General features: G+C 39.7%; 1 long non-coding RNA gene across 8 annotated transcripts in view; it reads left to right on the top strand.

The window, feature by feature from the left end:
* LOC109496209 overlaps positions 1 to 14724 on the top strand; it is a 198658-nt gene that overhangs the window by 84349 nt on the left and 99585 nt on the right. For 7 of the 8 annotated variants that reach the window (XR_006592482.1, XR_006592478.1, XR_006592479.1 and 4 more), the window contains 2 exons: positions 871 to 991; positions 5965 to 6076. This is a non-coding gene — a long non-coding RNA (uncharacterized LOC109496209). Of the gene's footprint in view, positions 1 to 375; positions 549 to 870; positions 992 to 5964; positions 6077 to 14724 lie in introns of those variants that run through there. The other variant, XR_006592481.1, reaches the window with a different exon arrangement.

Genomic DNA, 14724 nt, shown 5'->3' with positions numbered 1-14724 from the left:
TGTGTTTCCCTCTGTAGGAAAAAGGTAGAAGGGGAAAACTGTCAATGCTTTGATCTGCTGGAAAAAAATAGTTTAGCAATCTTCATCCTCTATAAACATATCTAGTCTCTTCAATATGAGCACATTACTAAGTGTCCAACATTGCTGATAAATTTAAATAAGAGTAACCATGGTGATAAGAGGAGAAAAGTGGAAGTCTGTGTATTACCTGTTTCCTGTATTTAAGTAGTCTGCCTAAAACATCTAGAGATGTTCCAACATAGGAAAAAAATAATATTTTCAGGTTTCTTGGACATGTTGATTGGTTACTTCAACCAAGGATTTGTTGGAATAGATTTTTTCCCTAAAGAATTGCCTTGAATTCTCATTATTTCCTTTCTCTATTCCTTCCTGTATACTTTTCCCTTTTCCCTCTTTCATTTCTTCATGTATTCAAGCAAACTCAAAATATTTATTCTTATTTAAGGTAGCGTTCGGGGTGTGTGGGGAGTGCAGATCTTCACCTGATATGACCACTTAAGGAAGAGTCATACCTGCCCAACTTGTAGGTAATTAAATTCTTCAAGAACCAATTCAAAATGATAATAGGAGGAATCTTTAACCTAGGACTTTATAAAGACAACCAAAGGACTTCTTGGATATGGCTGAAGCCTTACACACTTATCCGCTTATATTGAGTGTTTACTATGTGCCCCAGGTGGCCACCTGCTAAAATTCTAGCAACATTAAAAGATGATAAAGCATCTTTCCTGTCTTCAGGAAGTTCACAGTTTGGTCCAAGTAAAACTAAAACATGAACCTAGGAGTTTTGAGGATAAGTTCAAGGCTATTAAGAATGAAAATAACTTCAATGCAATATTTGTTTTACAGAACTTTTGGGGAAACCACCAGAGCATTCATTCAGAGATCATTGTTTTACTATCTCTGCATCAGGGCATCATAAGCATTTGGAATGATTCTTCCTGACCAGAATACACAGATGGCATGTTTGGTAAGTGAAAGAATTCATGTAGCCTATATAACCCAACTGCTTTGCAACCAGTGCTTTGTAAAGTCACATAAAAACCAATAGTCCAGTAACTAGAAATAATTAAAAACAATGGAAATATTTAGTATAGTACCTCTCAAAAAAACCCCAGAAAGTAATGGTAGCAGAAGATTCTAAAGTGGTGGCTGCGTTCTTGGAGGCTGGCAAAACTGCTTTAAAAATCCCCTTCCCCGTATCACTCCTTGTCAATTTCTCTTTCCCTCTCTACAGTTGTCTCAAATCTCTTCCGTCTCCCACTCCATGCACCTCAAAAACCCCTATTCTCTTCAGCTGAAACAGCCCCATCTTTCCTCTAACATTGGCCTTTCTGGCTCAGGCCTTTTGGTTTATTTTATGTTATCCTTTGCCTTATTCTTGTATTCTATATAAATAAAGGAGGATCCCAAATTGACCTGGCAAGTAATATGTCTCTATCCTTTGGGACAAGTAGGAGGGAGAAGATGGTACATGTTGATAATTTAATATCATTCCTTTTATGCTCTTCACACTTGGGTTTTTAAAAATGGAGTTAATGTTGCATGCTGTATCTTCAGAAAGGTGCTAAAAGGCCCAATCTCTGCTTTTATTTTTACTCGCATAAAAAATCGTCGTTCTGAGTCACTGAGAACCTAACTGTTAGGCCTGGATATACAATAGATTCATTGGGAGTTCACTAACTTCTTTAGTAGCAGATGAAATTTCCACAGAAAATACAGGCTTATGGCTCTCACAGAATGGTTTCACTGGTGTGCTGGCAGGGGAAGGACATTTACAGAAGACTTCACACGTTTCTCCACCTCTCAGAGGCCCCAGAGCCACAAGCTGAGTCTATACTGGAGGAAAGGTGGAAGGCGAAGTTTGAGATTAGAGCTTTAGAATGGGCTGGACTGAAAATAGATTGTTTTAATAATCGTAATGCTTCAAATGGCTGCTAACCAGTGGGAAAGGAAGATTCAACAGTAACAGTTAACAGTAACAGGGAGGAACACATCTCATGTTTTTATACCTTACAGCATTCAAGCTCTTCCTTCACCAGGCCAACTATCCTTCTTGTCCTGCACCACAGTGATTTCCGCGTGTGTACGTAGGTGTGCAGGTGCATGGAGCAGAACAAAACCTCTCCTACTTCTCTTCTTTAAAACGAAGGGGCTATTTTATTCTTTTCTTCTAGCTGAAATGTCGAATAATTTTTCAAGTTCTAAAACAAAAATGTCAATTTGTTTTGCAAGTGGAAATGTGGTTAAATTCATAGATTATTAGAGAATTTGGCATCTTTCCAATGCTGACTTCTTCCAGCTAGAAATATGTTAGTAGCCTCCTTTTAGGCAAGTTTTCTTTGTGTCTCAACACAGTTTCATTTTTCCACTACACATTCTGCACATTGGAAGGGTCGTTTATTCATTCATTAAATATTAATTGGACATTTACCATGTGCTAAGCATTGTTTTAGATACTGGGGATAAAGAAGTGAAGAAACTGGACATGATGATCCTTGCTCTGATGAAGCTGAAATCCTACTGAAAAAGAGTAAAAAGGAAACTAGAGTTTTTCTAATGGTCATGCTTAGGAATTTTATGACTTTATATGGAAAGATTGGTATGTCCCTTTTGGATTATTTGCTTCCAATAGACTTTCAGAAGTTAAATTCCTCTATCTACAATTATGAACAGGTGAAGTTCAATTGCTTTCTGAAGAAGTTTATATTTAGTAATATTCCTTAGAGAAGTAATCAGTTGTGACTAGATGGCATGCAGGCCACATTTCATCTAAGCCTTAAAGAACCTGCAGGATTCTCAGGGCAGAGAACAGGGGGTGGCTTTCAGGAGTGAAGAGTAAGACACGTGGCTGTAATCACCAGAGGTGCGGAGACTTGGTCAGAGATGTGGACGTAATGTGACACATCACCCAAGTTCTAAAACCCTAAGATGGTTGTTCTCTGCCCTTCATACATGACACCCCTAGGAAGTACAGTGATGTGCTGTGTGATCTTTATACCCAGAAAACTTTCAGGAATGTTCTCTTATTGACATGGAAACTGGAGGGCGACCTAGGACCAGAGGGACCCAACTCTAACAGGAACGCTCTGGGAGCCTTGTATAGTCATAAATAAATTGGGAGGAAGAAACTCCCTAAATGCCATTTGGTGAATGGTAATTAAGACTTTTCCACACTGTCCTGAGCCTTCAAGACCCTGGAGATAAAGTAATGCTAACGGATGTGCTCATTGAGACCTGGATCTCTGCCAAGACCACAGACTTAGCCTCTGACGACAGCTCAATTACTCCTTGGAAATCAACAAAATAGTTGCATCCTGATGCTCATGAAAGTGCTCCTGATATTTGTTAAGCCCTGATGTATTCATTGATACTACAGCAAATATTTGATAAGTCATTAGAGCCCTCTCGGAAATAGGGAGATTAGCTGGAATTGTCTGCCACAACAAAGATGCACGCTCTACCCCACATTGCAGTTTGGGTATCCTAGGAAATAGACCCCGAGGCATTGATGTGTGTGCAGTAAGTGCACTGGGTAATGCTGTTGGGGTGAATAACTGTGGTGTCGTGAAAGCAGAGGAGCAAGTTGAAAGAGAAGGAGACCCTAGCAGCCTGGGTGGGATCTCACAACAAAGGCGGCAGTTCTGGAGCTGGATGCTCTCCTGGAGTTGTCCCCCTCCCCACTGATGCAAGGGGAATGCAGGTATCCCCCACTTTCCAGAAGTTCCTCTTGCACCACATCACATTTAGGAAGACCTACTTTCGTATCTATCTTGCTAACTGGAAGAAATCCAAAGAGGAATTTTGCTTTTTCAAAAAGAGCCTTTACCATACTAATGTAGGTCTTTCCTAAAAGCAGAGTGGCATATTGTGAACTTTCAGAAAGCAGGGAGATACTCTTTGCTTTACCCCATTTCTGCTTACAAAAGTTTGCATAAGAAATAGCTACTTCAGAGAACAGGGGAAATCTGCAGTCCTTTGTACTTGGGTATTGACCAGTCATTGGATGTGAGCTGTGTCCAGGAAGGAGATTGACCTTGGAGGAGTGGGTTCTCTTCATCTCATAGCAGTCCCCTGAATTCCAAGGGGATTCAGCTGAGAGCTGGCGGCAATGAACACTCCCAGCAGTTGGGGGAATAGATACCTTGGTCCTCCAGGGAAGGATCTAGGTGACACAACACAGCATACACTGCATTTCTTAAAAAAGAAAGGCTACAGATTTTAATTGCTTTCTTCTTTCTTGTACTTCATGCATATCAATGAAGGTGTGAGTACATGTTCTCTCCTCTGCAGCCTTTGCTCCCAAGACTAGACTTGAACTTATAGGATTTAAGGTCCTGTTCTATAATTAAAACAAAGAACTGTGAGAGCACATTTGAGGTGTTGGTGGGAAGGGATTTATGCTCAGTGCTCTTTAATTCCTTTTCCGTCTCTCATAATTGTTACAATTATGGACATTCTGACCCTAACCCTATTTTACTCTGGGTGTTATAAATGCTCTCTCTGGTCCAAAGTAATGTGGCGTAGTAAAAAGTTTTAAGAATAGACCAGGATTAAATCTCACTTTGCCACTTGTTAGCTTTGTAATATTCAACCAGTCTGAGTCTTGGTTTTCTAACCTATACAATGGAATAATAATCACAATTCTAATAGTTAGCATAGGATTTTATGAGAGAACATATCTGTGACCCAGATGAAAGCTCTCTGAAAAGTAATAATAAAAATGAAAATAATTCTAACAGCAGCCTGTATTTCTGAGTATTTTCTATGTACTCGGTACAGTACTAAGGGCTTTACTTCGGTTAAGTAAAGTAATCTTTACTGAATCTTCACACAAAAATCATAAGTTATGGTTATTTTGGCAGAGATGAAACTGATGATGGCCAGAGGGGAGGAGGGTGGGGATGGACGAAGTGGGTGAAGGGAGGTGAGAGATACAGGGTTCTAGTTATGGACCAAATGAGTCCTAGGAATAAGAAAGTACAGCACAGGGAATATGGCAATGGTAGTGTGACAACATTGCATGGTGACAGATGGTAGCTACACCTGTGAGCACCACATAACATAGAGAATTGTGGAATGAATGGATTATGTTGTACACATGAAACTAATGTAAACATCATGTGTCAACCATACTCAAATTAAAAATAAATAAGTAATGATAAAAATTAAAGTTAAAAAATACGAATAGAATTGGAATAAAAGAAATAAAATTGAAACCGTTCAAAAACTTTTAAAGATATGGCTATTTTATGGTTATATGGCTAGGGCAGTATCTAAAATATTTAACACGTGATATGGCTTGGTTACAGATCAGTCAGCATGGAAGCAATTGAAACAGTTGTGGTACGCATCTGATTATACCCATTTTACAGATGGGGATATTGAAATACGGAAACTTCAGCTAGCTTGCCTAAGGACATAAGGCCTACAGGTGGCAGAGATGGGTTTAAATAGTCCGATTTCACAGACTATAAACTTAAAGGGTTTTCCTAAACTGCCTCCCAATCTCAAGATCTAGCTGGGGTTGCTTGAAACCTTTAATTTTATTATCTTGAGAATCCCTAATCTTACTGAGTTTTCAGTATAGCTCTGACCCACCAGACCCAGCCATCATAGCTATTTTCTTACTAATACTCTAGACCTTCTGCCAAATGCAATTGCCAGGGTTTATTGGACTAAAGGCTAATGTTATGAGTCACTCAGAGCCAAAGTGATTACTGTAATTATAAGGGACAACAGCAGTTATTAAGAGTGATTGTGGTAAAAGCAAGCTTAAAATTAAGTTTATTTAAGTAGTTCAATCAGGAGAAATATTAAAATGCAGACTTGGGTGGAGAGTGACTTGGGTGCAAAAGAGTGAGGGTGACATTAATGACAAGGAAACTCTCAGTAATAAAATGACATAAAATACCATAACCATGTTAATTCCACTTCCTACAGGCTCTTTGACAATGGCAGAATCTGGGAACTAACACAGAAGGCTATTCCCTGAAGCAAAATGGATTGATCCAGATGCAGAAAGCAAAACAGATCATCATGATGGAGACATGGGGTAAGCATAGAAACAGATGCAAGTTTCTTTTACTTTGTCTGAAAGAAACACAAAATGGAATTCTTAGAGGAGCATCCCCTGGAAACCACAACTGAAATCTCTACATCCACTTCAAAAGACTCATGCTAACTATGAACTGTTGAAGTAGAATTGTGTCTGATGTGTGTGTGTGTGTGTGTGTGCACATATATGTATATCTGCATGTAGTTTGTTGAGTGACTAGTGATCAAACATGTGTAAGTACCTGTTAAACTTGTGCAAGTAAACATACATACATGTACATCTCATAAAGTTACACATATGCAGAGACAAGAGGCCAATGTCTATGAAGCCTTCTCTGGAAAACCCCATTCTATATCTAAACATTAGATCCATCTCTTCCTTCCCTGTGTCTAAATCCAAGTACTTCCTGTACTTTCTTTGGATACTTTGACTTTGGTTGTTTGTGCTTCTGACCCCCCTCGATCAACACTTTATCTCCTGCTCATGCCTTATCTCACCCCAACTGTTATCTCAGTCAATTGGATCTAACCTACAGCACCTGACCTCTGGCTGACTTCAGGACCCCAATGAGTTCCAAACTGATGCCCCCCCCCCCCATCTTACATTGTCTGGTTCAACCCAGCCAGGCAAAACACACTCACACACCACAGTAAAGGCAAATCTGGAACACTCCAATACTATTTATGGCAGTCACTCATACCTTCAATCTCTATTTTTATCATTCATCCAATAGCTGATTCTTTAAAACATATATTGATTACCAACCTACAGTAGTCAGTGTCTAATAGGGAAGAATTAACAATTTAGGGAGAGTTTAATAAAGGTGGGGCCAGGGTTAATGGAACCAACAAAGAATTGTGCAGTGCCCCAGGGCAAGAAAGAGAACCCCTTAATCACCCATAGTTTTGAAGACTCAAGGGGAGGGACCAGTAGCTCGAATCCCGAGATAGTCTGTGGCCTTAAGCAGAGAAACAGAGGCAACCCATGGAGGGTTGGCTACGGGAAAAAGCCAAGGGAAAAATATCCCAACCTCACCATCTCGTCTTTTATGTCCTACCTGTGCTTCCCACTAGCCAAACCCAAGTGGAATCACAAAGCAAAAGTCCCCACGGATGCCATTCTTACAGTTTCCACGATGTAGAGTAAGGAGTGCAAACAGTGGCTTGAGGGTGGGTATGAACAAAAGATATCCAGCACGTCTGTCATGTGCCTCATCCGTGATATGTGTTAAAAATACAAATACTTGTGGGTCATCTTTATCTTCAAGGAGCTTACAATCTAGTGGGAGAGAATCATAGGACCACATGGCATATGTAATGAGAGAGGTAAGAGGTGGTTGTCATGGACACACAGGGGAGCCCACCAGGCGGAATTGGGGTGAGGGATTGGCACTGATAGATGGTAAAATGCCAAAGCTGACCATTAGAGCCTGAGTATGAGTTGGTCAAACAAAGGGAGCTCGTGCAGCAGGGAAGAAGGCACAGCTTTCCCCGCTGAGAGAATGGTATAAGCAAAGTCCTCAAAAGACACAAGAGAATTAGCTCATGTAACCAATATATTTGGGGGTGGGGGGTGTGATGGATCCGGGGGTTTGAATTATATTTTCTGAACCTTTATTTCGTGTTGATTCTATTCTTGGATGGCCTCTCACCTTAGAGTGGTAGGATGGAGCAGTGGATCCAAGCTTCTGCCTCCGGGATTTGGATTTAAAAGAGACAGATCATTCTCCTCTAGTCCTTCAAAGATGGCGGGATTTCTCATTCCATCTGACTTATACATGTGCTTATCTCTGAATCCCTGTAGGCAGGCAGATGCCCTCCACCTCCCAAGTGGACACATAAAATGGGAACCGGGGATGATATACCTGCAAGAGATCCTTTGGATGTATTTTTCTGAAAAAAAAAAAAAAGAGAGAGAGAGAGAGAGAGAGAGAGAGGCAATACAACCAATTGTTCCATGACAGCCAGTTTCTACTGTCTGTTATTTTTTCTTTTCTCCTCACTTTATTCCCACTTAACTATTGTTAAACCCAACATTTTGCTTGGGAAACCAGGACATTTCTGACGGGAGGGATGCAGATGTGGATATGCTCACATGATAGCTTTGATCTTATTACATAACGTTATTTCATGTCATTATTATGGACACATTCTGATGGAGCAGCCCAAGGTTTGCCTAATGTCTGTGAGGTTGCAAAGAGGAACCTCCAAGATCAGATTCTGAGTTCTAAAACAGATTGTCCTACCTCTCCACACTGATGGAAGGTTTCCTTTCTTTATCTCTCTGCCTTCCTATTTCTCTATCCACACCTGCCTTGGCTTATGGTAAGCTAAGATCTATTTTTTTCCTACTGCTCTTTAAATATAGCAATAATGGATTGACGTCATTATACATTTATACCCACTTGTTTTCAAAATGAGGAGATACCACCACCACCACCACCAACAAAAACTAATGAAACCATCAAAAAACCACTGCCTAAGAATACTATTAACGTGAAGTAATATTCAAGATGTCTGTCTATATAGATATAACTATGAGAATAAAAACCGGATTACTGTCTTACACCCTGCATGCTTTTAAATGTTTCTATTTTGGATTATTTTACATGCTATTTTAAATAAAGTATTACTTTCAATTGTATTTAGCAAAAGTGAAGGAAACTGCACTGACATCAAAATTATTTCTAAACTTCAGACAGCATTTATTTACTACCTTACGAGTCCTCTTACCATGGCCTTTGGTTGGCAGGATTTCATCAACTCTTTTTGATAAAAAGGGCTCAGGTTTGAGCATATCTGCCTAGTGCTCCGTATTTGAGATACTATTTGATGGTGTTTAATTTTCTTTAGAATTGTGTAGACTTATGTAAGTTGTCTTTGGCATTAATTGGTGCCACAGAGAACTTCTAGATAAATCTGATTTTCCTCCTTATAAGCAAATTTCTCCTATGCCTGGATGCACAGTAAGTCTGTCTTACAAAAGTCATTATTTTCTGGGAACATACAGTATTATTTTATTCTGAATATTCAGTTCTCCCCTGATTCCAAGTCCTCTATTTCACATACACAAATTCCACTTTATCTATGGTTGAGTCTATAAGAATGTCCCCCTTTCCATAGACCATCACGGTGTTACCACAAACTCTCTTTCTGTCACTCATTAAAATTCTCTAATATAACTTACTTGTTTCTTTTTGGTTTAAGTTTATGATTTTATGGTGGTGTTTTACTGTCTATCACCTTTTGCATATAATTCTCTTATTTTCATGCAATTATCTTATTTAGTGATCTTTGAACTCTTGGTTATTGAAAAAAATATATGTATGAACACTTAGAGAAAATGTTATTCTTTCCTTTGGGTTATGTTTGTTTTTCCAGACTGGATTAATCTTTTTCGAACCATATTCATTTCTTGAGTGCACATTTGAGTGTTTAGCTGTAGCTAATTTTGCATCGAAGGTCATGCTACTTTGTTGAATATTTTTCTCAAGTCTGTCTTGCTCAGCTAGGGCTTTCTCTTGAACTCCTAAAGTATCTGGAATCTGTCTGAGCTCTCCTAGATCTATTCTGAAGCGAGGTTGTTTCAGTGGGAGGGAGAGGGCAATCTCCATGAGGCTGTTTAGTTTCACTTATGTTAGAGTATTGCTTTCTTTTTCTGAAATATTTTTAATTCCCTATATCATCATTTATATCCCATAGTTGGAAGTGTATATCTTATTTCCATGAGTTGATATGCTTAAGTTGATCATTCTTCCAGTTCACCAGTGATCTCTAGGAAAATACTGTGACTCCTAGCAGCAGTGTGTGTGTGTGTGTGTGTGTGTGTGTGTGTGTGTGCGCGCGTGCACACAGACATACAGAGAGAGAGAGAGAGAGAGAGAGAGAGAGAGAGACCAAGAGAAAGAGAAAGCAAGTACCTCTGCTGAGATCTTGAAATCTTCAAGGATAGAGTTTGGGGTCCTAGGGATTTGAAAAAAAAATATTTCCTTAGTCTGTCTATTAATAATAATTTCAGATTAGGGGGTATTGATGAACCTTTCCAGAATTTTATTTACTTTCCCTATTTTTCTGTCACTAGGATGGGAAGTAGGAGCTGTCAAGTGACCACTTCTACTCCTTGTGAGCCTAACATTATATCTAGTTTCTTGCTTACTTGCTGCTGATGGGTTTTTTGCTGACACTGTTTTGGGGGGGGTGGTTGTGTTAGGTAATAGGAAGGAAGACTGTGTGACCTAGCTTTACCCTCCCATCGTACCTGCATGTTTTCAGAGCTAAATTTCATGCTCACTTGCAGCAATACTTTTCCTTCTGGTTTTTGGCAAAAGAATTTCCCTGCCTCGTCTACGTGGTGTTGAGGAGGATAGTCATCATCCTCACCCTTATTGTATTCATCAAATTGCATCCATGCTTTAGGTCAAACTTGCCTCAAATACCTTTTGGTACAGGAATGGGGAACGCTAAAAAGTCAGAGGAAAAAATAGATATCATCTAGTTAGTATCCTCCAGTTTGCCGTTGAAGAAAATGGACCTAGAACAATTAAGTGGAAGTCCCATTCACACAACTGATTGTTTTCCAAGAGAGTTCTAGATTACGAATGAAGCCAACTTTGTATTAAGGCTTAAACTTACCCTCAAATTATTTCTGTGACCTGGGTCGAAATATTTAATTCTTTTACAATCATTTTCCTAATCTGGAAAATGCAGTTAATCACCTGCCATGCAATATCGTGAGGCTCAGAAATAATTTAGCATATTGTCTGACACATCATACTTAACAGTTAGTAGCTCCAGTTGGTGTTACCTCTTACTTTCAGTACATAGTCCTTTCCTTTAGACAATATCAGGATAGAAAATTTTTAAAAAATTCCCCCTCTATGTTGAACAAATTTTATTTTCATCTTCAGAAAGAGAAAAATAGTGGCTAATGTTTATCATCCCTGTTTTCCTCTACTAAATGCAAACAAGTAAATACTGTCACAAATGAAAGCATGTGTAATGAAAAACTCAGCTTGATTTATTTGCTTATTAGTACCGGTTACACTTTGAAGGGACAGGCGAATGATGTGTTCATAGAAATATCTGAATGTGACAAAGCCAGTCAGGTTTGCAGACAAGGGTTAGTGCTGGCCAAGCCAGGTGCTGGGGAGATATGCCCAATTTATGAGAATTCACTGAGAGCATGAGATGGCATGCACTTTGCATAATGAGAGGGTCAAGACAACACAGCACAGCAGGGGGTGAATAGAAAGAGGGGATGAATGGTTGGAAAACACCATTAATCAGGGGAGAAAGCTGGTATTGTGAGTTATGGATGTATAAGCAGTTCACTTAAGGTGTTTCCATGATCTTGTAATTTTGTGGGGTTCACCCAGCACTTCACTTTCAGAAGGAATTCAGTGCAATTCAACAAATGTTTCCTGAATGCCTTCAACACATCTGCCATGAAAGATATAAAATATAAAATTCCAGACAGAATCTGTTCTTATGTAACATACAATCTAGTGGAAGTATCAATACGTATACAAAGACATCAACTAATAGGCTTGTTGTGATGAATGTTATAATGGGAAGAGTAATAAAGAGCTATGGAAATGCAGACAAGAACTAAGTGAATTCTGAGTATATTTAAACTCAGTACTGATTAATGAAGAACACTTTTAAATATTTGGGAAAGGTGGTAAAGTTACGAATAATCAAATTGAATCACTCATCATTGGGGAAATACAAATCAAAACCACAATGAGATACCACCTCACACCTGTCAGAATGGCAAAAATTAACAGTTCAGGCAACAGCAGATGTTGGCAAGGATGCAGAGAAAGAGGACATATTTTGCATTGTTAGTGGGAATGCCAACTGGTGCAGCCAGTCTGGAAAACAGTATGGAAATTCCTCAAAAAATTAAAAATAGAACTACCTTACAACCCAGCAATTGCACTACTAAGTATTTATCCAAAGGATACAGGAGTGCTGATTCGAAGGGACACATGAACCCCAAAGTTTATAGCAGCACTATCAACAATAGCCAAAGTATCCAAAGAGCCCAAGTGTCCACTGATGGGTGAATGGATAAAGAAAATGCGGTGTATGTATATATACAATGGAGTATTACTCGGCAATCAAAAAGAATGAAATCTTGCCATTTGCCAATGTGGATGGAACTAGCGTGTATTATGCTAAGCAAAATAAGTCAATCAGAGAAAGTTAAATATCATATGGTTTCATTTATATGTGGAATTTAAGAAACAAAACAAATGAACATAAGGGAAGGGAAGCAAAAATAAGATAAAAACAAAGAAGGGGACAAACCATAAGAGACTCTTAAATATAGAGAACAAATTGAAGTTTTCTGGCAATGTGTTGGGTGGAGGGGATGGGCTAAATGTGCAAGGAGCATTAAGGAGGACACTTGCTGGGATGAGCACTGTGTGTTATATGTAAGTGATGAATCACAAAATTCTATTTCTGAAATCATTAAAAAAAGATATGGTGTTTCCCAGTCTCTCTCCCTGCTAGAAATGGTCAAGGAGACATAAGTGAAAATCACTGGCTGAGAGCTTCCATGAATTTCCTTTAAAGAGAGCTATTTGGCAGGAAGGAGTGCCCTTTCCCCCTTCCTTCTTTGTATTGCCTGGATTGCAGATGTGGTGGCTAGAACATCAGCAACAATGCTGGAACCATGAGGCAAACTTGAATAGAAGCCACATGTTTATGACAGTGAAGCAGGAGGAAGGAACCTTTATGTCAATCCTGTACGCTTGACCTGAGGACTTCTTTTACATGAAAGAAAATAAGCACTTACGTTTTATCCAACAACAACAACAACAAAACCCCAAATAATCAAATTGATATGGTATTTCTGGCTATTCCAATGGATGAGGAGAGGGGTTGAATAACATCAGTAGTAGAAAGTTGCAGAGTTAAGGGTTTATCAGGGTATTTTGCCTGAAATGTGCTGAAACTATTTAAGCATTGCACTGAGCAGATATTGTCCTTATGTCTTTTGTGCTTCTGTTAAGGTTGGTACAATGGCTGCAGGCTACTGGGGACCAAAGAAACTAATGTTCTCTGAGAGTTTGAAGTGGTGAACTCAGCTCATGATGAACTATGTTCCAAGAGGATAACTGATAACTAAATCAGGACAGAGAAATAGCCGATTGACAATACGGTACCTGGTTTCACTGAGCTTATGTCCCAATGGGTATGACAGGTCGTAATCAGACAAATAGAAAAGATAAGAGCAGGGGCGCCTGGGTGGCGCAGTCGGTTGGGCGTCCGACTTCAGCCAGGTCACGATCTCGCGGTCCGTGAGTTCGAGCCCCGCGTCGGGCTCTGGGCTGATGGCTCAGAGCCTGGAGCCTGTTTCCGATTCTGTGTCTCCCTCTCTCTCTGCCCCTCCCCCGTTCATGCTCTGTCTCTCTCTGTCCCAAAAATAAATAAATGTTGAAAAAAAAAAAAAAAGAAAAGATAAGATAAGAGCAGATGACAATACATGCATTGGAGGAAATAACAGGGACAGCAGAGAAAACCCGCAAACCACTAAAGAGTGGTTGAGATAGAGTGTTCAGATAGAAGGATTGTGAAAACCAAGGAGAAAACCATTCTGGACAGAGGGAAGAGTAAATATAAGAGTTCTGAGGTGAGAAAATGTTTGGCATATTGAATGAAATGAAATGAAATGAAAACCAATGTGGCCGGAATATAGTGATTAAAGGGAAGACTGGAATGAGACAAAATGGAACAGGTAGCAAGAAAAAGACCAAGTAAGCTTTGCAGGTCATGGGGACAAGTTTGGGTTTTATCCTAAGAGAAATGGGAAGCCACTGAATCATTTTAAGCATGGTTGTAAAATCATCTGACTGCTGGGTGGCAGATGGTGGGGTGGGCTGTCTGCTGTCACCTGAGTGCCACCCTCATGTCCTTGTAAGGTTGGCAACTTTATTCATCCTAATCGCCTTCCATGGTTGGGTCAAGGAGTGCAATATCTGCCTGTGGTGTCTTGAAAATAGAAGTGAATTGAAAGCTTTATTCTCTAGCAGTGGTGGCAGATAGACAAATGTGCAGATGTGAGCATCAGAGAAGCCTGTCGGCAAACGCTTGAAACCCACTTGCTCTGTGACTACAGACCCTGACGGTCTAGGAGACATTCTGAGAATTGTAGCAACTTCTAGGCAAGCTTTGGAGAACCACCACATTTGGTGCTGTAGGCTGAGACCTTCGGTGTTGACTTTGATGACCTTAAGCTTCAATTCCTCTGATATCTGCCCCCACCTCTCAGCTTTTCTAACAATCACATAAACCCCTATTGTGTGTTAACCCCCTCATTTCTGGAATGCATAGGATAGGTTGTTTCTCAACCGACATAAAAAGTGTTGGAGAAGATTAGAAGCCACGAGAGAACATAGGACATTATAGACTACTGGAGAAAAATGATAGATTCGAGACATGCTTGATAGAAGCACAGAAAATATTAACACATGGATTGGATGAGACAAACAAGTAAAAGAAGATATGGAGGATGTCCTCTAAGCTTTTGGCTTGATGATGGTGCCACTTGATGAGATGGTGAAGTTTAAGACTGCACAGGTTATAAGGATGCACAGGTTATAATGAGGTTTCCCCTCATTCTGAGGGGAAACCTTC

Source organism: Felis catus, chromosome F2 (assembly GCF_018350175.1).
Source record: "Felis catus isolate Fca126 chromosome F2, F.catus_Fca126_mat1.0, whole genome shotgun sequence".
NCBI lineage: Eukaryota > Metazoa > Chordata > Mammalia > Carnivora > Felidae > Felis > Felis catus.
This window is presented reverse-complemented; position numbering and strand designations above follow the sequence as displayed.